Here is a 22445-nt window from a genome sequence, read left to right as displayed (position 1 = left end):
GAAGATCATACACATAACGTAAGCTAGCAACCCAGCCAGCTAACGTTAGCTAGCTAACAATACACTTGAAATGAAACCACTTTCTGTCAAAATTAGAAATGTGTAATATCTGAAAATGTAGCTAGCTAGACTCTCACCAGTATACATCATGGTTGGACGCGTCTCCTGTCTGATGCCATGCATGGTTGCCCTTAGTTTGATGATGTAATCCATACTGGGGTTTTCTCCATCTCCTTAGCTATCATACTCGAATTCCACTGATTTCAAAACTCAGTCTTCCAGAAAGTGGAGAGCATCCACATAACGTTAGCTAGCAAGCCAGCCATCTAACATTAGCTAGCTAACGGTACACTTTAACTTCACATTTATGTTTATGCAGTTTTACTACGCGATACATTTCAAAAGCTGCATTTGACACGATTACCAAGACAAACTGTCCAGCTCCAATAGACAGACGCGTGCAATCCAAACTCATCTCTCGACATGTCCATCCCACTCATTATCTCAGCCAATCATGGTTAGAGGGAAGATTGCACTCTCTTTTTTGTGGCTAAACCGACTAGGCTCGTAATTTTAACAATTCTATTTGTATTTACAGATGGCATATAAGTTTGATATTAAGGTACATGAAAGTTCACATGTTCGAGAAGGCATTTCTGCCCAAACAGCTCTTCTGTGAAGTCATGACTTGCGACAGACACATAGTTTCCTGAATCGGGTTTGTCATGTGCTGTTTGCATCAGGAGGGTAGACATGGATGAGCCTGGGTGGAGAAGCCTATCCACACGGGAACATACGACATATGCCTAGTTTCCTGAATCGGGTCACAATTAGACTGTCTGAATCTGTCTCAGAAATACACAAATTACTTTACAAGCACTGCAAATGACCTAGACCCATGTTGGCATGTCAAAACATAAAGTATTTACATTTTAATACGGTTCAAGTTCAGTTTAGGACATTTTAAATTGCATTTTGGGACATTGAGGAAAAAAGTTAGTCGCGAGTCTCTCAGATATAGGACCGACAGCCTAAAAAATATACCCTTTTGATTTATTTTTTGACTGTTTTTCCATGTGTGAATCTGTTATTCAATGCGTTTCTATGGGCTAATATCCTAAAATTCAAAATCAAATACCAAAATAATCCTTGGTATGAACATTTTTAAAACAATTCCCAATTGTTAGCTTTGTAGAATTCCCCCCCCCCCCCCCCCCCCCCCCCCCAATAGGCTTGTCTCAAAGAGGCTTGGAATGAAAGGAGACGCACGACACGCACTTAGCACTCCTCTCATGAAAGCCATTTGGCTGCCTCTCTATGCAGCATGGCACACAAACTCCATTCTCATCCATGCGATACCAGAGGGGGACTGTTGTAAGTCGTCAGTGGCTCCCATGTCATGTGCGTGGGCACAAGTTGTTTCCCTGCTCTGGTTTGTTGTTGTGATTTCCCACGTCCTGCTGTTGAGATGCCTGGTGGCTCCGAGGCCAAATGGAAGCAGCAGAGCAGATGAAGTGCACTTCCTGTGCGAGCATTCTGTAAGCCAAAGCCCTGATTACCGCTCAATGGACTCCCAGCGGCCGGCCAGTCCAGATAAAGATGTGAAAGAATGCGGATAAATATTTGGGTTTCTCTCTGAGTGTGTGTTTTGTGTGGTGGTAGTCTTAACGGGAAGAGTAAAACATGCTGGGATCTTGGGCTGTGTGGCTTGGGTGATGAACGAGGCTCATTCATCCCTCGTCCTCTCCCCTGTAACTATTCCCCAGGTCATTGCTGTAAATGAGAATGTGTTCTCAGTCAACTTTCCTGGTAAAGTTGTGTTCTCAGTCCCTCTCTGGTAGATTTAGGTAAGAATGTAAATTTCAGCCGTGTTGGCGGGTGGTCAATTTGCAGGGCTCTACAGTGTGAGCATTACTTTCACATTTTCGAATAAAAATAGGCAAAAGTAAATTATGAACAAGTGTGAGTTGCGCATTTTAGCAGAAAAAAGTATGCAGCAGCTGTTTTCAAAGTATTTCTGCCGTTTTTGTTTCATAGTTGCTAATCTCACAAATGAATACGAATCCTATATCCTACCGCGTGCAACAACACTGCCTGTCTGGGGAGCTGTGCACACTGTGAGTGAAGTGCTGATTAGGGATGTGACAAATGGATCATTTCCCAGAACATTTAAGCAGTCATATAGCACTAGGCTGCAGTCATAAAGTTATTAGGAGATATCTAGATATCTAATCAATGGAAAATGGGATTAAAATGACAGAAATCAAAGTTAAATAACACCATGAGCCAACAGGTAGTGTGCTACTTAATAATCTAAATGGTGCTTCTATACCTGCATTGCTTGCTGTTTGGGGTTTTAGGCTGGGTTTCTGTACAGCACTTTGATATATCAGCTGATGTAAGAAGGGCTATATAAATACATTTGATTTGATTTGGAAGGGGTGAAAGCCCACAGTTGAAGTTATGTAGTCTCAATTAGCCTAGCTAACATTAGCCTCAATGTGTGGCATCCCTGAAACAACATTATTTTGCTGAAATAACATATTATCTGAGAAATTAAGCTAATTGATTGCACCCAAATTGGCCAGTTTAATTGATAGGATTCTGATCATGTTCAATAAATATAGTACCCAACATCCGATTTTGACCAAATCTCTTCCTAACAATGACATGAGGAACCCCCCCCCCCCCCCCCCCCCCCAATTTTTTTTTCAAAAGCTCCACTGGACCACTCACAGTCCATGCCAATCCCACCCCAACAACCAGTAAAAATATGTAATAAATAAATGTATTGTCACACACCGGATAGATGCAGAGAAATGTGTTGTTTTATAGGGTCAGCTATAGTAACATGGCGTCCCTGGAGCAAATTAGGGTTAAGTGCCTGGCTCAAAGGCACATCAAACAGGATTTTTCACCTTGTGGGCTCGGGTATTCGAATCACCAATCTTTTGGTTACTGGCCCAATACTCTAACTGCTAAGCAACCTGCCACCCTTATACCGTTTTCATTGATTGTACAAAACATTATGAACACCTGCTCTTTCCATTACATGTTTTGACCATGTGAAAGCTATGATCTCTTATTGATGTCACTAGTTAAATCCACTTCAATCAGTGTAGATTAAGGGGAGGACACAGTGTAGATTAAGGGGAGGAGACAGGTTAAAGAAGGATTTTAAAGCCTTGAGACAATTGACACGTATGTGTGCCATTGAGGGAATGGGCAAGACGAAAGATTTAAGTGCCTTTGAAAGGGGTATGGTAGTAGGTGCCAGGTGCACCATTTTGTGTCAAGAACTGCAATGCTGTTTCCCGTGTGTATCAAGAATGGTCCACCATCCAAAGGACATCCAGCCAACTTGGCACAACTGTGGGAAGCATTGCAGTCAACTTGGTCCAGCATCCCTGTGGAATGCTTTTGACACCTTGTAGAGTCAATGCCCAGGTGAATTGAGGCTTTTCTGAGGGCATAATATTGTTAATGTTTTGTACACTCAGTGTTCAGTATCAGTTCTCTGTTTGACAAACTGATTTTCTTTCATGGAGGACTGGCTTGAATTGTGAGGATGGCCACAATTTATTTGAATCATGAGCCAAATCTATTGGTTTTGTACCCAAAGTTGCAAAGGAAATGTTTTGATATATTAAATAAACACAGGAGACCAGCAAAATGGATAAAATGGTGGCGGGCTAGCAGAAGCAGTGGCATCTAGTGGTCAAAACCTGTTACTTTCACACTACTTTATGGTAAATAATGCAAGCGACTTCAATGACTTATTTCTCTGAACATGGGAAAAGAACTACCAGATTCACAGGAAGTACATTACATGGTATGGAAAAGAAATACTCCAAGCCACAGCTTCAAACGTAGAGAACTGATACTGGTTGTTGGGGTGGGATGGGCATGGGGTGCAGGCAATGTTCCCTCTAAGCTGCACACAGCTCCCCCGCCAGACAGAAGAAATATCAGCCCGAGCAGAAAAGCACGAGATTGAACTTGACTCAACTTTCTAGTTTTCCCCCTTTAGTTAACACTATCAACATTCCCTCTACTGTGCGAATTGTCAATGCAATATTAGCCACTTTCAATGCCACTTACCAAAACAAAACTAACTATGCAAGAGATTTTCTTGTAGGCAGAGGGCATTGGAGTAGAATTCTATTGCATTGACAGGCACGACTCAGGCCCATACTCTACACAAAACGGTGCGCAATAACCAATCAGAGCTGCAGTATCCCTATATGCAAATAGACAATTGCCATATATGGATCTGTGCTATTCACTTTGTACTGGACTGTGTTTACAGCATGAGTGGTTGCGAGTAGATGCGCTTGTTTTGAGATCAAAGTAAATGCTGCATATAGCCAGGTGTGTACATTTGTTCATATTCTTTGCTAGTAAGTGAGTTATTAGCCCAGTTATAGATCGTTTGTAGTCAGCAATGGGGGAGTGATTGCTTCCTACAAGAGCACAAAAAGTGTACATTTCTAGCCATCTTTGAAAAGCAAGTTAGGTAAATAATTTATTTTCTGCAGGAGGCTGTGTTATAGTGTATTCGGAAAGTATTCCGACCCCTTGACTTTTTCCACATTTTGTTACATTACAGCCCTATTCTAAAATGGATTAAATAATTTTTTCCCCTTCATCAATCGACACACAATACCCCATAATGACAAAGCAAAAACAGGTTTTAAGAAATTTTTGCAAATGTATATTTTTAAATGAAACATTTACACAAGTATTTAGACCCTTTACTCAGTACCTTGTTGAAGCACCTTTGGCAGTGATTACAGCCTCGAGTCTTCTTGGGTATGACGCTACAAGCTTCACACACCTGCATTTGGGGAGTTTCTCCCATTCTCCTCTGCAGATCCTCTCAAGGTGGGGAGGTGGGGTGGGGAGTGTCGCTGCACAGCTATTTTCAGGTCTCTCCAGAGATGTTCAATCGGGTTCAAGTCTGGGCTCTGGCTGGGCCACTCAAGGACATTCAGAGACTTGTGCTTAGGGTTGTTGTCCTATTAGAAGGTGAACCTTTACACCAGCCTGAGGTCCTGAGCGCCCTGGAGCAGGTTTTCATCAAGGTTCTCTCTGTACTTTGCTCCGTTCATCTTTCCCTCGATCCTGGATAGTCTCCCAGTCCCTGCAGCTGAAAAACATTCCCCACAGCATGATGCTGCCACCACCATGCTTCACCGTAAGGATGGTGCTAGGTTTCCTCCAGACGCGACGCTTGGCATTCAAGCCAGAGATTTCAATCTTGGTTTCATCAAACTAGAGAATCTTGTTTCTCATGGGCTGTGAGTCTTTAGATGCCTTTTGCCAAACTCCAAGCGGGCTTTCATGTGGCTTTTACTGAAGAGTGGCTTCCGGCTGGCCACTCTGCCATACAGGACTGATTGGTGGAGTGCTGCGGAGATAGTTTTCCTTCTGGAAGGTTCTCCCAACTCCACAGAGGAACTCTGGAGCTCTGTCCGAGTGACCATCGGGTTCTTGGTCACCTCCATGACTAAGCCCCTTTTCCCCCATTGCTCAGTTTGGCCGTTGGCCAGCTCTAGGAAGACTCTTGGTGGTTCCAAACGTCTTCCATTTAAGGCCACTGTGTTCTTGGGGACCTTCAATGCTGTAGACATTTTTTTGTACCCTTCTCCAGATCTGTGCCTCGACACAATCCTGTCACGGAGCTCTACGGATAATTCCTTCGACCTCATGGTTTTTGCTCTGACATGCATTGTCAACTGTGGGACCTTATATAGACAGGTCTTTCCAAATCATGTTCAATCAATTGAATTTACCACAGGTGGACTCCAAGTCGTAGAAACATCAAGGATGATCAATGGAAACAGTATGCATCTGAGGGTCTGAATACTTCTGTAAATAAGGTATTTGGGATTTTGTATAAATAATTTTTAAACATTTCTACAACCCTGTTTTAGCTTTGTCATTATGGGGTATTGTGTGAGGATTTCTTTTATCTTTTTCAATTTTAGAATAAGGCTGTAACGTAATAATGTGGAAAAAGTGAAGGATTCTGAATACTTTCCAAATGCACTGTGTATTTTGGGGCAGTGTTGTATTTTGAGACAGGCTTGAATAAGCTAAGTAACCAATAGGCAGAGGGTAGCAAAATTGGTATGGGAATAATTTATTAATTATATTTTGTAAAGTAGTTTCTTGCATCAAACAACATAACATTTTCAGTCACCTCCTGGTCAGAAGGACAAGTGGATAAACAGGTTAATGTCAAGCCCTGCATGGTTTTTTCCCTCCTAAATCCAATAGAATGTAGGCCTACATTGAACACCACACATTGGCTGCTTCTGTAGGCTGAATGATAGAAAAGCTATTTCCATGTTAAAATGGTATGGGATGCATTTTCTCCATTGTTTTTGTTGGTAGGCCACTCTGTAGACCTACATTATCATCAAATAGCCACAGTAGCCTACTTGGCCACTGTTATAACTGTAACATAGAGGGTACAGCCTCAGTGTTCACAGCAAACGCTCACCGGAAGTTGCACAGAATCTTGCGCTCAGCAGATCTGAAATTTGCTCAGTTCCGGAAAAACATTTGAGGGATCGTCGGGGGTTCCGTGGGTGGCGTTTACATTTTTTTGGGGGGGATTCCTCATGTCTTACTCATTGGAAGGAAGAAGTTTGGTCCAAATCGGAAGTTGAGTACTATATTTATTGAATTATTTGAATCTTATAAATTAAAATGGCCAATTTGGGTGCAATGAATTAGCTTAATTTCTCAGAGATCAAATTATATTTCAACAAAATGTTTCAGGAAAGCTAACTATAGAGATGATTTCAGAACAATCTGAGATGGTGGGTGTCAATCCTATTTCTTGTGCTTTTTTAAGGTGGAACAAACCTAGCTTAACTAGCTTCTTTCGGTTTGATGCAGTCAAGACATGTACTATGTAATCAGATGAGATGATAAATAACTAGCAATAAGTTAGTCTACCAGTGTGAGTCGACTTGGTTGCTATTTCTCTCCCCCTCCCTGCTCCCCTCGTCACTCACAGACGCACACCGCATAGCCCCTCTCCCGCTGCCTGCTTGAACTGCTGTTCTGCTTCTCTTTCCCTCATTTTTACAGCTCAGGTTAATAAATGGCCTGGAGAGATAATGGCCTTTTTTCCCACCTGCTAACGTTACTGCATTGTTACGTTAGGTATTTGTTGAATTGTTATTTTTCCCTTTATGATGATGAGGATGATCAGGGACTGTTAGTGGTAGTTTTGTGATTACTGCACTTAGATTTTAATTTTTAGGGAATAAAATTTAAACCAATGTTTTTCGATTAGGGTTTTTTTTTTACGCTAACAATCCCAATTTTAGTTGAAACGTTCACACCCCTTGTGCTGATAGATTAATTTTAGGAGGTGCTGGATGCAGGCATAAAAGTTGGGTAAATTTACTCAAGTCGACAAAGTGTTTCTGGGCTATTTACTGTTTTTCAATGTTAGTCTGCTGCTTCAACTGATAGCGAAGTGACGCCGTCTACTACTAGTCAGATCCCAAATCTCTCACAGACACACATGACAGGACTCGAGTGGCCACGTTACCACTGTATCATTCTGCCCTTAAAGGGTCCGCAGAAATTTTGTCTCAACTGATATTTTCGTTTAGACTCCGGTCACAAAAAAAAAAAAAAAAAATGAAATTTAGCAATATACCACATTACTTCTTGCTAATACATTTCTTGTTCTAGAAACATTATAAAGCATGGTAATTATTTTCTATTTTTTAATTTTAATTATTAGGGGAAAATATTTAGCCTTTTTAAGAAGTGAGTGGCTGGTATATATTTTTTTCATTTACCTGCCACAGTGGCTGGTGGACTAAAAAGTTGGAGAAGTAAGCTGTTGCTGTCTAGGCCTGTATATTATATACAATATATATCTATTTTTTTTGGAGACTCCTGTTTGCTTGGTTGGTGTTGAGGGGGTGTACTTGAGGCCACAGTCTCACTTATTTTTGTGGTTTGTTTGTAGGCCTATGCGAGGCCCAGTTGGGTAACCCTCTGCCTGTGTATCAGTATTGGGAAGCCTGGGTGTGTGTCACTTGTTTGTGCTGGCATCTCATGGGCCTGGTGCTGCTGATGCCAGTCTCCATCTCTCCCCGCTCTCCCTCTCAGCTGTGAAAATCACATAATTTTGAGTACTTGGCAGAAGCTCAGCTGTGTTTTTTCTGCTGCTTTTCTCCTCCCTAAGGACTTTTATTTTACTTACTGTGCACAGTTGGAAAATTCATTGTCAGTTTTTTATTGTTGACTGCTCATTAAAGAGAACAGCCCAGGAAGAAAACTAAAATTAAAATTCAGATCTCATGGAGTGGATTTCACACCAATGCCTCCGTCTTTGTGGAGGTTGGAAAAGCACTATCTCTCTCTCCCAACGTCCAAGCATCAGTTAGACCGTGTGTGTGTGTGTGTGTGTGTGTGTGTGTGTGTGTGTGTGTAACTATCTATTTCCCCCCCACACATCACTAGTGTACACAGTGCATTCGGAAAGTATTCAGACCCCTTGATTTTTCCCCCCACATTTTGTTACGTTATAGCCTTATTTTTTCCCTCAATCTATATACAATACCCCATAATGACAACGCAAAAACAGGTTTGTTAAAATTTGTGAAAAATGTAAATATCACATTTACATAAGTATTCAGACGCTTTACCCAGTACTTTGTTGAAGCACCTTTGGCAGCGTTTACAGCCTCGAGTCGTCTTGGGTATGACGCTACAAGCTTGGCACAGGAGTGGCTTCTGTCTGGCTACTCGATCATGAAGGCCTGATTGGTGGAGTGTTGCAGAGATGGTTGTCCTTCTGGAAGGTTCTTCCATCTCCACAGAGGAACTCTGGAGCTCTATCAGAGTGATCATCGGGTTCTTGGTGTCCCCCCACGAATGCTCAGTTTGGCCGAGTGGCCAGCTCTAGGTTGTTCCAAACTTCTTCCATTTAAGAATGATGGAGGCCACTGTGTTCTTGGGGACCTTCAATGCTGCAGAAATGTTTTGTTACCCTTTTCCAGATCTGTGCCTCGACACAATCCTGTCTCAGAGCTCTACAGACAATTCCTTCCACCTCATGGCTTGGTTTTTGCTCTGACATGCACTATCAAGTGTGGGACCTTTTATATAGACAGGTGTGTGACTTTCCAAATCATGTCCAATTAATTGAATTTACCACAGATGGACTCCAAGTTGTATAAACATCTCAACGATGATCAATGGGAACAGGATGCACCTGAGCTCAATTTCGAGTCTCATAGCAAAGGGTCTGAATACTTATGTAAATAAGGTATTTGTTTTTTATTTTGAATACATTTGCAAACATTTATAAAAACCTGTTTTTGCATTGTCATTATGGGGTATTGTGTGTAGGTTGATGAGGGGAAAATGTATTTAATCCATTTTAGAATAAGGCTGTAACGTAACAAAATGTGGAAAAAGTCAAAGGGTTCTGAATACTTTCCGAATGCACTGTCTGTATGCATGTGTGAAATAAAATAGAATTCAAATAGGCCAGAGATATAATCTACATATCTACATGCTCACCACCGTGCTTTTCTCCAGTTCAAAGGCAGGAACATACAATGCAGTGCCTGGAGAAACACATTGTATGTCATAGCTATGTGTTTGTTGTCTAAGAGTTAAATCATGATGTCATTGTGGGCCTCTCAGCCAGCTGTGATTAATCTGCTGGAGCTAATAAACAGATTAACCACACTGGAGAGCAAGGGCCTACAGTTGCATGATTGTCTGCTTGGTTTATCTTGTGTATTAGGAATCCATATTTGTGATGGTGTTTGAATTCCTTAACGCTGTAGACAGACACACACTGGGTTAGGGAGTGTGATTGATTTCAGCCGTCCCTTTCTGTGTGATGTGAGCTCCTCTTCTGCCAATACCCAGTCGTGTCGGACGATTCACTGCCATTTCCTCCAGATTGGGACAGCGAGTGATCTGATCAGCCATTGATGTGTCAAGGCATGTCGATAGACCAGGATTACTGAGGAGGCTAATAATATTAAACAAAGAAAAGGGGTGCGGCTTTTTAGCTTGTGTGGTGCCCCCTTTTTCTCTTTTACTTTTAACCCCACTCAAGCTCAGTCAGCACAGCTCTCTCCTAGAGTTGAGCTGTATCCAAATTTTCATAAGTTCATACCGTTTCTATACCATCCCGGGGTAAACGGTATTATCGAAAGATGATGATGATAATAATAATTTACAAAAATGTTTGACGCACAAAACAGTTTAGGCAACAGGAATCTTCATCCAGGAGAATATTGAATGTCTCTGCTGTAACCAAGACGCTTGATCTTGACATCTAGCCACTCAGCTAGCAAGTTAGCAAACCAAATGCATATCTGTAGCCCTGAGCTGGATATTATTAATTTGACACATCTTAGGTTTCTTATAGTTATACTTAACCTATAGTTTATAAGCAGTGGCTTAGCACACAAACCCACAGCCCCAGCAAGGGGATATTGAAAATCATACCGTTGGTATTTCGAAGTACCCCGGTATACGGTATAAACGGTATATCGCCCAAACCTGCTCTCTCCCTTCTTTTTTCTTGTCAATTCATCTCTCTCTCCTGTTCAACCTGGAATGCTCTGTGTCTCTCCTATCCCTGCTGTTCTCTCCCAATCTTGCTCTCCTGTGTCTGTGTCTCAGTCAACTGTTGTGTTAATAGAATCCCTGCCGCCCAGAGAGCAAAGTAACGAGATGCCAGTTGGAACCAACACACTTCGACTCGTGGGAAATGTATTTCTCTTATATTTATTTTTGCCTCCGCAATCCTCTCCAGTTGGTACCCTCTCCTCTATTGCTCCATGTAGTCATTTTCACCTCCCTCGAAACTTGGAAAACTAACTTTCAATCCCGCTTTCGATCAGTCCGACCCCAATTTTCTATTCTTTACCAAAATGATTTTCTCCCACATTTCTCACCCTTCTTTCCCTCCCCTCTTTCTCAGGCGCTCACATGAAAGTTGAGAGTTTAATTGCTGGAGCGCTATCTTAATGAGGACATGAAAGATAGGGCCCATTGTGTGGCGGGCCGGGCTGGAGTCTGCGGCACTGCCTGACGTTATCTCTCCCTCTGCCGGACTAGGCTTTGTTGGCTACGGTATACAGCCATAGCAGCCTGCATCCTCTAGGGTATTTGAACAGCCCCAACCCATTTAGTTTCTAGTTCTCTACTTCAGAACTCTTCAAGTACAATCTGCTTTGGAAATGGCTTCATTCTCCCCAGATTGTGTGTCTGATGTTCAGTCCCTGCGCTGTCACTCTCCTATTCCTTTCAACCTTTCAGTTGTGTGTGTCTATCAGCAGGTGGAAATTCTGTTTGTGTGATTAAGCATGTGTTTTTCCATTAGTGCTGTGCGATTAACGGGGAATGTCTGTTGTTTTTCGGTTTTCAAGCAACTAATTGACCGACATCCATTTCAAGTATTTTAATTCCACCCGTATTTTTTGTTCATGTCAAAATTTTAAAGCACACAGCAGACCAAAGTCTTTGGACCTTTACAAACCTGCTGATTGTAAAATATGGTGTGCTTTAGCTTGGGAAAAACATTGTCTCTGGATGACAACAATGATGTTTATGTCCAACATTAGGGCTGTTTTCTTAAATAAGTTAAATCTGCTCATTGTTTCCTTGGCACGATACTAACTGTACAGTATCATCCCGGCCCTAGAGTAGAGGCCTGCTTTCTTGTGAGGCCCAAACATGGAAGTTTAATTTCCTGTGGCAGATAGGACTGTATAATGGGTGGGATGTGGCTCGGGGAGACTGGGTACACTGGGGGGCGAACGATAACGGAGAGAGACAGGCCTGTGCATTGGCGAATAGTCTGAGAACAAAATATATAGAAAGGACTGAATTACATCTGATTCCTTTTTAGAAAAGCAGATCCATCTCCTCTATCACTCCCCTCTGCACTCTTCCTCTTCTGTCTCCACTCTCGTTTTGTTCATGACCAGGACCAGGGAGCAACAGTTAATATTTGTTTCTGAAATGGGAGAGGCAGAATAAAGACGCGTTAGCATCATCTCGTTGGTATTTACCGCATTGTTCTTCTGGAGTGGTTCTATAATGTGCAACTGATCGAGCATTGTCAAGCTGCGCTGTATGCTTTCCTGTGTGTGTTGGTGGTGGTCAGTCAGGCATGTACAATAATGTGTTTTCTACGGTTTGGGAGACCAGTCTTGTTGGTCCTTCCCCCCCAGCTGTTAGAGGCATAAATCAAGCCTAAATCAGTTGGTTTCCATGGATATCCATGTGTAGCAGAGGGAAAAAGCTCTCTCTCTCTATAATTCTCTGTTTCAGCCCTACAGCAATTAATCGGAATGTAATCATTAGGTTGAAAAGCCCCTGTGTGTGTGAGGTGCTCCAAATAACCTCCTGCAACTTGGAGATGACTGGTGCCGTTGCTATAGAAATTGTTTACTGAGTGTGGATCTATTTTGCTCAGGGTCTGTAGATGCCTCACCTCAACTGGGACCTCGGCAGTCCGTAAAAGCGAGCATTGAAAGGTTTTATGTGTTTGTTTGTGAGGCTACAGTCTGTAGAATAAAGCGTGGGCAGAAGGAGAATCAGAAAGCCTATAACTATGAGAACTGACATTCCTTTTTCTCTCTCTAATCTTTCTCTCTCTGGGAACTGAATGTCATCTCTCCTTACCTGTGGTTCTCTGCAGAGCAGATCTTAGTAGTCTGTGTGAGTGGGTGGAAGAGTAGTCTGCCAATGAGAACTGTGGGAGTTGCAGTTGACATAGAGCTTGTGCTCAATTCACCACAACAGAGCCCAGGCCAGCAGTCCCCTCCCATTCAGATGGCCCATGTGCTGTGTCCCCAGCAGCCCCTGGGAGATGGCCTAGATGTATTAATTATTGTTACCTTGAATAGAATTATCAGCCCTTTATCTCACACAAATCATAAATGTAACACTGTTTGCCGGTCCCATCCCTGAGAGAAAATGCAGGTCTATGCACTTTTCCGGGTGACACTTTGTATTTATTCTTCTGGTCATGTTGTTCAGTGTGAATGTGCTCGGAGAGTTTGTGTGTGTATTTGGCTGCGGTTCCCATGACAACTGTGGGCCGTCTCTTTGCTGGTGTCTGTGTTCCTCTGGTACTGTCTACACTTGACAGTTACATGTGATTTCTGCTTTCATGAAGTTTGCATTGAAAAGACTGGTCTAGATGCACAGAAGTCGCTTTGTGGTCTGATTGTGTTCAGGTCTGGCTGACCACTTCAGGAGGTGGTCAGGGAAGCATTGTGTGTGGATTTCTCCTCAGTTTAGACACCGAAGAAGGCCGAAGAAATTTGGCTTGGCCCCTAAGACCTCACAAACTTATACAGATGTACAATTGAAAGCATACTGTCGGGCTGTATCACCACCTGGTACGGCAACTGTACTGCCCGCAATGCCTTCCCTCCAGGACACCTACAGCACCCGATGTCACAGGAAGGCCTAAAATATCATCAAGGACCAACAACCTAAGCCACGGCCTGTTCACCTGACCTGCTGTCATCCAGAAGGCGATGTCAGTACAGGTGCATCAAAGCTGGGACCGAGAGACTGAAAAACAGCTTCTTTCTCAAGGCCATCAGACTGTTAAATAGCCATCACTAGCCAGCTCCCACCCGGTTACTCAACCCTACACCTTACAGGCTGCTGCCTTATAGACATGGAATCACTGGTCACTTTAATAATGTTACATACTGCTTTACTAATTTCATATGTATATACTGTATTCTGTTCTACTTTATTGTAGTCAATGCCACTCCGACATTGCTCTTCCTAATATTTTCTATATTTCTTAATTCCATTACTTTTAGATTTGTGTGTATTGTTGTGATTTGTTACATATTACTGCACTGTTGGAGCTAGGAACACAAGCATTTCGCTACACCCGCAATAACATCTGCTAAATATGTGTATGTGACCAATTAAATTGTATTTTATTTGAAATTCCAGAAATTAACTTTTAACTTCTTATGGCTGCTTCCCGCTAACGGGATCAATATGACAACAGCCAGTGAAAGTGCAGAGCGCAAATTTAAACAACAGAAATCTCATAATTAAAATTCCTCAAACATACATGTGTCTTATATCATTTTAAAGGTAATCTTGTTGTTAATCCCACTAAAGTGTCTGATTTCAAATATGCTTTTCAGCGAAAGCACTACAAACGATTATGTTAGGTCACCACCAAACCACAATAAGCACAGCCATTTTTACAGCGAAATATAGCAGTCACAAAAACCAGAAATAGAGATAAAATTAATCACTAACCTTTGATGATCTTCATCAGATGACACTCATAGGACTTCAGGTTACACAATGCATGCATGTTTTGTTTGATAAAGTTAATATTAATATAAAAAAAACAGTTTACATTGGCGCGTTACATTCACTAGTTCCAATAACATCAAGTGATTTTGCATAGCCACATCGTTTCAACAGAAATACTCATCATAAATGTAGATGATAATACAAGTTATACACATGGAATTATAGATATACCTCTCCTTAATGCAACCGCTGTGTCAGATTTCAAAACAAAATTACGGAAAAGCAAATCATGCAATAATCTGAGACGGCGCTCAGAACAATAGCCAAATTAGCCGCCATGTTGGAGTCAACAGAAACCAGAAAATACATGATAAATGTTTCTTTTGATGAACTTCATCAGAATGCAGTCCTAGGAATCCCAGGTCCACAATAAAGGCTTGATTTGTTCGATAATGTCCGTTATTTATGTCCACTTAGCTACTTTGGTTAGTGCGTTTGGTAAACAATTCCAAAGTCACAAAGCGCGTCCACTATAACGTGACGAAATGTCCAAAAGTTCCATAACAGTCAGTAGAAACATGTCAAACGATGTACTGAATCAATCTTTAAAATGTTGTTAACATACATCTTGAATAACGTTCCAACCGGACAATTAGATTGACTTCAGTTGAGCGATGAAATGGAGCTGCCTCTCACATGAACACGCGTGGTCAAAGCATGGTCAGCTCGTAGCAGTGGTGACTAATTCCTGTCTCCTTCTGCCCCCCTTCACATTAGAGTCATCAGACAAAGTTCTATTGACTGTTGACATCTAGTGGAAGCCGTAGAAAGTGAAAACTCATCAATATCTCGCTGTAATTTTGATGAGAGCTTGGTTGAAAATCTGCCAGCTCAGAAAAAATTCAAACAGGAAGTGGAACTTCTCAGGTTTTTGCCTGCCATATGAGTTCTGTTATACTCACAGACATAATTCAAACAGTTTTAGAAACTTCAGAGTGTTTTTCTATCTTTTCTTTTCTTTCTTTTCTATCCAATACTAATATGCATATATTAGCAACTATGACTGAGGAGCAGGCCGTTTACTCTGGGCACCTCTGTGCACCTTTCATCCAAGCTACTCAATACTGCCCCTGCAGCCATAAGAAGTTAACCTCTACAGAGTACCTAACCCGGATCCGGGAGCACCCCCCCCCCCCCCCCCCACACACTGATTAGCATCGCTAGCATAGCGTCACAATTAAATAGTAGCATCTAAATATCATTAAATCACAAGTCCAAGACACCCAATGAAAGACACAGATCTTGTGAATAAAACCACCATTTCAGATTTTTTAAATGTTTTACAGGGAAGACAAAATATGTAAATCTATTAGCTAAACACGTTAGCAAAAGACACCATTTTCTTACTCCAACAGTTTCTTACTCCATCAGGTGCTATCACCAATTCGGCTAAACTAAGATATTGATAGCCACAAACCAACAAACAAATTTATAAGATGACAGTCTGATAACATATTTATGGTATAGCATAGTTTTTTTTTTTTAAATGTGCATTTTTCAGGTATAAATCACAGTTCTACATTGCAGCTGCAATCTGATATAGTGCTGATGCAGCTAGAACAATTACAGAGACCAACGTTATATAACTAATTACTTGTCTTAAAACATTTCAGAAAAAATACACAGCGTACAGACATTGAAAGCCCAACATCTGGTGAATCCAAACAATATTTCAGATTTTTTAAATGTTTTATAGCGAAAACAAAATGTTTCGCTAAATTAGCATAACCAGGCCAGCCAGAACCGGCTGGACGCGCCTGACCAGTTCACATGCACGACAGATATATGAAATAACATCGTAAATTGGGTCTTACTATTGCTGGTCTTTCATCAGAATGTTGATCAAGGTGTCCTTAGTCCTGATGAGTCGTTCAATCCATTCACAATGGCAACCTCCCCTCTTCATTTAGCCTGGGTACTGGTCGACTGGCACGGTCCATGTCCAAAGTTAAAAAACTCAAAGAACGGAACACGGCAAAACTCCCGAAAAAATTCTAATAATCTGATTAAACTATATTGAAAAAACATACATTACGGTGATATGGTCACATGTATCAAACAAACTTCGACACGGAGATAGTTTTCATCCGTAACGTCAGCATAACAAAAGACAATGGCACCTCTGAAAACGCGCATCTCAGAAACCGGAAGTTGTCGGTCACGCTAAAGAAATAGGTCTTATTTCACGTCAGTACAAGATAAACAAAAAATTTCTCCTCTGACGTCTTCCAGACACCCAGAGGAAGAAGGAAGTGTGTTTCGGGTCATAGGTCGCGTGACCATATATAGGCAGAGCTTTGAAGCGAGCATACACATCTTGCAATCTTCTTCAGGCTCAGGGAAAGTGCTGTGAAATGACCTGTGTTTGACTCAGAGACAAAATTGGAACGGTTTTAGAAACCATAGCTTGTTTTCTATCCAATGGCATATGGTTATATGCATATAGTAACAGCAATAATTGAATAAGAGGCAGTTTAATCTGTAGAGGCAATTATGCTAATGCGAAACAGCACCCCCTGTATTCTCAAGAAGTTAACAAGGCACACCTGTTAATTGAAATACATTCCAGGTGACTACCTCATGACGCTGGTTGAGAGAATGCCAAGAGTGTGCAAAGCTGTCATCAAGACATAGGGTGGCTACTTTGAAGAATCACAAATAGAAAATAGGGATTTGTTTAACACTTTTTTTGGTTACTATATGATTCCATATGTGCTATTTCATAGTTTTGATGTCTTCACTATTATTCTACAATGTAGAAAATAGTGAAAATAAAGAAAAACCCTTGAATGAGTAAGTGTGTCCAAATTTGTAACTGGTATTGTATATAATCAGAATACTAAAGCTGCATGAACTGTCAAGTCTAGACATGGGCTCCGAGGGGGGTTGACATTTTGAGAGTCGGCAGCCAGGCTATATGACACAGCGAAGTCTTAAACAGCTGCCTGCTAGCTAGCGTTTGTGTTGGATAGCAATGCAAATTTAGGAATTATGTGCAGAAACTGTACAAGGGGAAGCAACGATAGATACACACAGCGAGACATGGGTTAACCACGCCCCCGAGTAGGGTACAGTCATAGCTGTGAGCTCCGGTTACTTGATACATTTGTGTGTTCGAAGTACTTCACCACCAGTAAATCGCTAACACTTGTTTGTATCTAACTAGCTATGCGTATTGCACAAAAAGTTAGCTTGTAGGAAGGACTAGTGTGTGTCTGTTCAAATAACAGCTACAGTTGAAGTCGGAAGTTTACATACACCTTAGCCAAATACATTTATACTCAGTTTTTCAATTCCTGACATGTAATCCTATAAAAAGTGGATTTGTATAAATCCAGTATAAATTCCCTGTCTTAGGTCAGTTAGGATCACCACTTTATTTTAAGAATGTGAAATGTCAGAATAATAGAGAGAAATATTTATTTCAGCTTTTATTTCTTTCATCAAATTCCTAGTCTGTCAGAAATATACATACACTCAATTAGAATTTGGTAGCATTGTCTTTAAATTGTTTAACTTGGGTCAAACGTTTTGGGTAGCCTTCCACAAGCCTCCCACAATAAGTTTTTTTGGCCCATTCCTCCTGACAGAGCTGGTGTAACTTGTCAGGTTTGTAGGCATCCTTGCTCGCACGTGTTTTTTCAGTTCTGCCCACAACTTTTCTATAGGATTGAGGTCAGGGCTTTGTGTTGGCCACACCAATACCTTGACTTTGTAGGCCTTAAGCCATTTTGCCACAACTTTGGAAGTATGCTTGGGGTCATTGTTCATTTGGAAGACCCATTTCCGACCAAGCTTTAACTTCCTGACTGATGTCTTGAGATGTTGCTTCAATATATCCACATAATTTTCCTACCTCATGCAGCCATATATTTTATGAAGTGCACCAGTCCCTCCTGCAGCAAAGCAACCCCACAACATGATGCTGCTTGCAAGCCTCCCCCTTTTTCCTCCAAACATAATGATGGTCATTATGGCCAAACAGTTCTATTTTTGTTTCATCAGACCAGAGAACATTTCTCCGAAAAGAACGATCTTTCTCCCCATGTGCGGTTGCAAACCGTAGTCTGGCTTTTTTATGGCGGTTTTGGAGCAGTGGCTTCTTCCTTGCTTAGCGGCCTTTCAGGTTATGTCGATATAGTACTCGCTTTACTGTGGATATAGATACTTTTGTACCCGTTTCCTCCAGCATCTTCACAAGGTCCTTTGCTGTTGTTCTGGGTTTGAAATGCACTTTTTGCACCAAAGTACGTTCATCTCTAGGAGACACCGCTCAGGAAAGAGACTGCGTTCCAAGATGGCTGTGTGGTCCCATGGTGTTTAAACTTGCATACTATTGTTTCTACAGATGAACGTGGCACCTTAAGGCATTTGGAAATTGCTCCCAAGGATGAACCAGATTTGTGGAGGTCTACAATTTGTTTTCTGAGGTCTTGGCTGATTTCTTTGGTTTTTCCCATGATGTCAAGCAAAGAGGCACTTCGTTTGAAGGTAGGCCTTGAAATACATCCACAGGTACACTTCCAATTGACTCAAATGATGTCAATTAACCTATCAGAAGCTTCTAAAGCCATAACATCATTTCTGGAATTTTCCAAGCTGTTTAAAGGCACAGTCAACTTAGTGTTTGTAAACGTCTGACCCACTGGAATTGTGATACAGTGAATTATAAGTGAAATAATCTGTCTATAACCAATTGTTGGAAAACTTACTTGTGTCATGCACAAAGTAGATGTCCTAACTGACTTGTCAAAACTATAGTGTGTTAACAAGAAATTTGTGGAGTGGTTGAAAAACGAGTTTTAATGACTCCAACCTAAGTGTATGTAAACTTCCGACTTCAACTGTATAATATTCCTCTGCATGTGGATATTTATGCTAACCTAGAAATTCCACCAAGTAGGTGTAGATATCACCATAGGCTACTTTGGGCCATTGGTAGGGTTGTCTCACCAGCTGTTCTCTGGGAAGTTGAATGGACATTTACATTTACATTTAAGTCATTTAGCAGACGCTCTTATCCAGAGCGACTTACAAATTGGTGCATTCACCTTATGACATCCAGTGGAACAGCCACTTTACAATAGACATATAGGCAAGCCAACAAGAAAACGTTTTTCTAAATACCTAGAGCATTCAAGGCCAGGCAAAGACTGGAAGTAGTTGCGCGACATATCTAAGACTAGTGAATTCGATCGATATTAACTTCTCTCGCTAGCCAGTCAGCTAACCGGTGAAAAAGCTATGGGTAAACAAACAGTGAAGTAAGTATAATGCGACAGTTTTACTAGCTTTATTGTTAGTTTTAGCAGGTTGGGTAACAAATTAGAATGGCAGAATAAGTATCATACAAATCATTCGTTGTTGTGATAGCCAAGTATGTTAATTAAAAAGTTGATTGAGATGACAAAAGTGTCAGTAATTTGTTTAGGATTAGGCCAAAGTTAGGATAATTATATGGGAGTAATGGGAGCACCCTACGACTGTACCCTACTTGTGGGCGTTGTCACGTTAAGCCACGCCTCGCCGTGTGTATCTAAACAATAGTTAAAGTAGAGGCAATGAACTGAAACCACGGAGGCCCAGCAAAGGCATGACGTTTTATTGTCGATGTCACCTAAGCATCCCAGTCATTTTTCTTGCACTGCTAATTTCTGAGGCGTTATATCTGATCTGGACGGGGTCTTGCATTAGACACCCTTCTCCTTCCCATGTTTTTAGTCCATGGAGTTATTGTTTACACAGCCATGACACCCAAATCCACACTGCGAAGCGGGCTGCAGCAATCGCCCCCGAAGATCTCACACTGTTATTACTGAGAAGCTGCAAAATCCAATTTGGGTCTCTTATCAGATTTATGGCTTGAAATACATCTTATGTGCCTTTTCAGAGCTGAACCAACTTGCACACTGTGTGAAAATGAGCTGATTGTGGCAGCAAATGGGAAGTTGCTTTCTAGTGCAAGGTTGTTTTTCACATGAAATGAAAATGTTCTCTTGTCATCTGACACACTTTATCGAATCCTCTTCTTGATAGGACTGTTGCCCTTGGGGGCATTAGGCTATATCTAGTGTGTTTGTGTGGGTTGTGGGCTTACGCGGTTCAGGGCCTTGACTCACACTCAAAAACAGGAGCAAAGGTTTTGATATGGTCAACAAAGACGAGCATTTATATTGGGCAAGCTTCGTTTGCAAAACTAATCCTACTTTTTCTTGTACTTTTTAATGCAAAACCGGGTTTCCCTGCTTCTCCTCCCTCCTAGTGGCCTTCTTTCTGCCTGCCTGCTTGGTCGTGGAGGAAAGGATGGGGTAGTGGGTGGAGAACTGGGGCAGATGGAAGTAGGGGGCCAGGACTGCCTGCTGGGTGCCATTCAGCTCACACAGACGCAGCAGTGTGGGCCAGAGAACACCAGCGTCCAGCAGCCTACCCCCACCTCCCCTCCACCCCTTGCCTCTCTCCACACCCCCTGTTCTAAATCCTCTATCTCTCTCCCTCAGCCCCTTCCATGTCTACTCTATTCATGTCTGAATGAAATGGGTTTACACTCCAGCCTTTATACAGTGTGATGTGTTGTGGTTCAGGTTTGTGAGAGCTGCTCATTGCCGTTGCCTCACACTGGCTTTGTGTGTCTGTGTGAACAGATGCTTCAGGCAATGAGCTAGGAATCTGGGTTGTAAGGAGAGGTTACTTGTGATAACTAGGGATGTGCATCTTTCCCTTTCAAGATGATTCAATGCGTATCTAGATACAAGGGCTCCGATATGATACAGGAATGATACATTTCAGTTTTAAACGATTCTGTGCGTTTCGGTTCCACAACCATAAGACCCACTAACAATGACATAATTTTATCAAAATAGTTTCGCTTGCTTTTTGGCAATAATCTCTGATCTGGATTTCAAGTCTGTCTTTTAAAATACCCCGTTTTGTTACAAATGTAAGCAGAACCATGCATATTGCAAATTCACTAATAATGACTAACTTGTAGCAGAAATTATAGAAAATGAACACCGGTCTCATCAACAATCTCTCAAGCCTACGTGCTAGTGATTAGCCAGCTAATCTTTATATTTCAAGTTTAGACAACTTGGATCTATTTGCTAGCTAACAGGGTAGAACAGTGGAATCGTTATGAACACACCCTTCTGTTCATCTCCAACTGTTTAAACAGCATGGAAGCCTGTTCACTTTGTTCAGATGTTGAAATCAAGTGGCCTACCTTATTTCTCAGAATGAGAACGAGTTGCCAGTTCCTTATATAACTGTGTTTAATACTTACTGCACATTTATAAAACACAGACTAGACAGCTAGTACAACAGTCTTTGGCTAACATGCTGCTAGTGGTACCGTAATGCCGTGCGCGACAAACTGAGCATTCTAAAATATGTCCGAATAATGTGGGCATTGCCTGACTAGATGAACAGCCTGCTCCCGACACAAACGGAGTGTGTCCATGTGGTAGCTAGTCAGTCTCGCCATTTGAGATGTTGTCTAGCTCATTATAACGGCATGTGGTTTGACTGCAACAAGCGCAACAGCCTTCAATTGAAATGGCGGAAAACAAATGAAGGCGGCTACATAAAAACTGATCAGAAATGAAATCGCTGAATAATTATATTGGAGCGGTAGAACTTCAAAATCGGCTAACATGACTTTTCAAGAACCAAAGTAGTGTTACCGATACCAGGTTTAGCGAAACAATACTCAATACCATCACGATACTCGATACTAACACGATACCACGGCAAGAAAAGAAGGCAAGTTGAAAAGTGAAGCACGTTTGCATCAAGTTCGGTAAATAAATGCGGGTTAGATTTCCGGCACAACAAACGCATATGCATCTGGTGGACATCGGACGTAAAGTGTTCTAGTCTGTATGGACATGGTTTTGTAAACACGTTGGTTGGTTTTGTAAACAAAGAAAACGTTTATTCTTTCAGTGAAATACGGAACCATTCCGTATTTTGGCGAACGGGTCGCAACCCTAAGTCTAAATATTGCTGTTACATTGCACAACCTTCAATGTTATGTCATAATTATGTAATTACGGTCTTTGTTAGGAAGACACACA

The 22445-nt window shown here is 41.6% G+C and overlaps 1 protein-coding gene across 3 annotated transcripts in view; it reads left to right on the top strand.

The window, feature by feature from the left end:
• Positions 1 to 22445, top strand: part of LOC129851053 (bifunctional heparan sulfate N-deacetylase/N-sulfotransferase 2-like) — a 215232-nt gene that overhangs the window by 58890 nt on the left and 133897 nt on the right. The window contains exon 1 of one of the 3 annotated variants that reach the window (XM_055917251.1): positions 18840 to 18864. The exons of the other annotated variants lie outside the window; for them this stretch is intronic. The gene's annotated coding sequence lies outside the window, so the exon portion shown is untranslated. Of the gene's footprint in view, positions 1 to 18839; positions 18865 to 22445 lie in introns of those variants that run through there. 3 annotated transcript variants of the gene reach the window in all.

The sequence above is a fragment of the Salvelinus fontinalis genome, chromosome 1 (genome assembly GCF_029448725.1).
Source record: "Salvelinus fontinalis isolate EN_2023a chromosome 1, ASM2944872v1, whole genome shotgun sequence".
NCBI classification, from domain to species: Eukaryota; Metazoa; Chordata; class Actinopteri; order Salmoniformes; family Salmonidae; genus Salvelinus; species Salvelinus fontinalis.
Note: the sequence above shows the minus strand (reverse complement) of the source record. Positions and strands in the feature narration are given on the sequence as shown.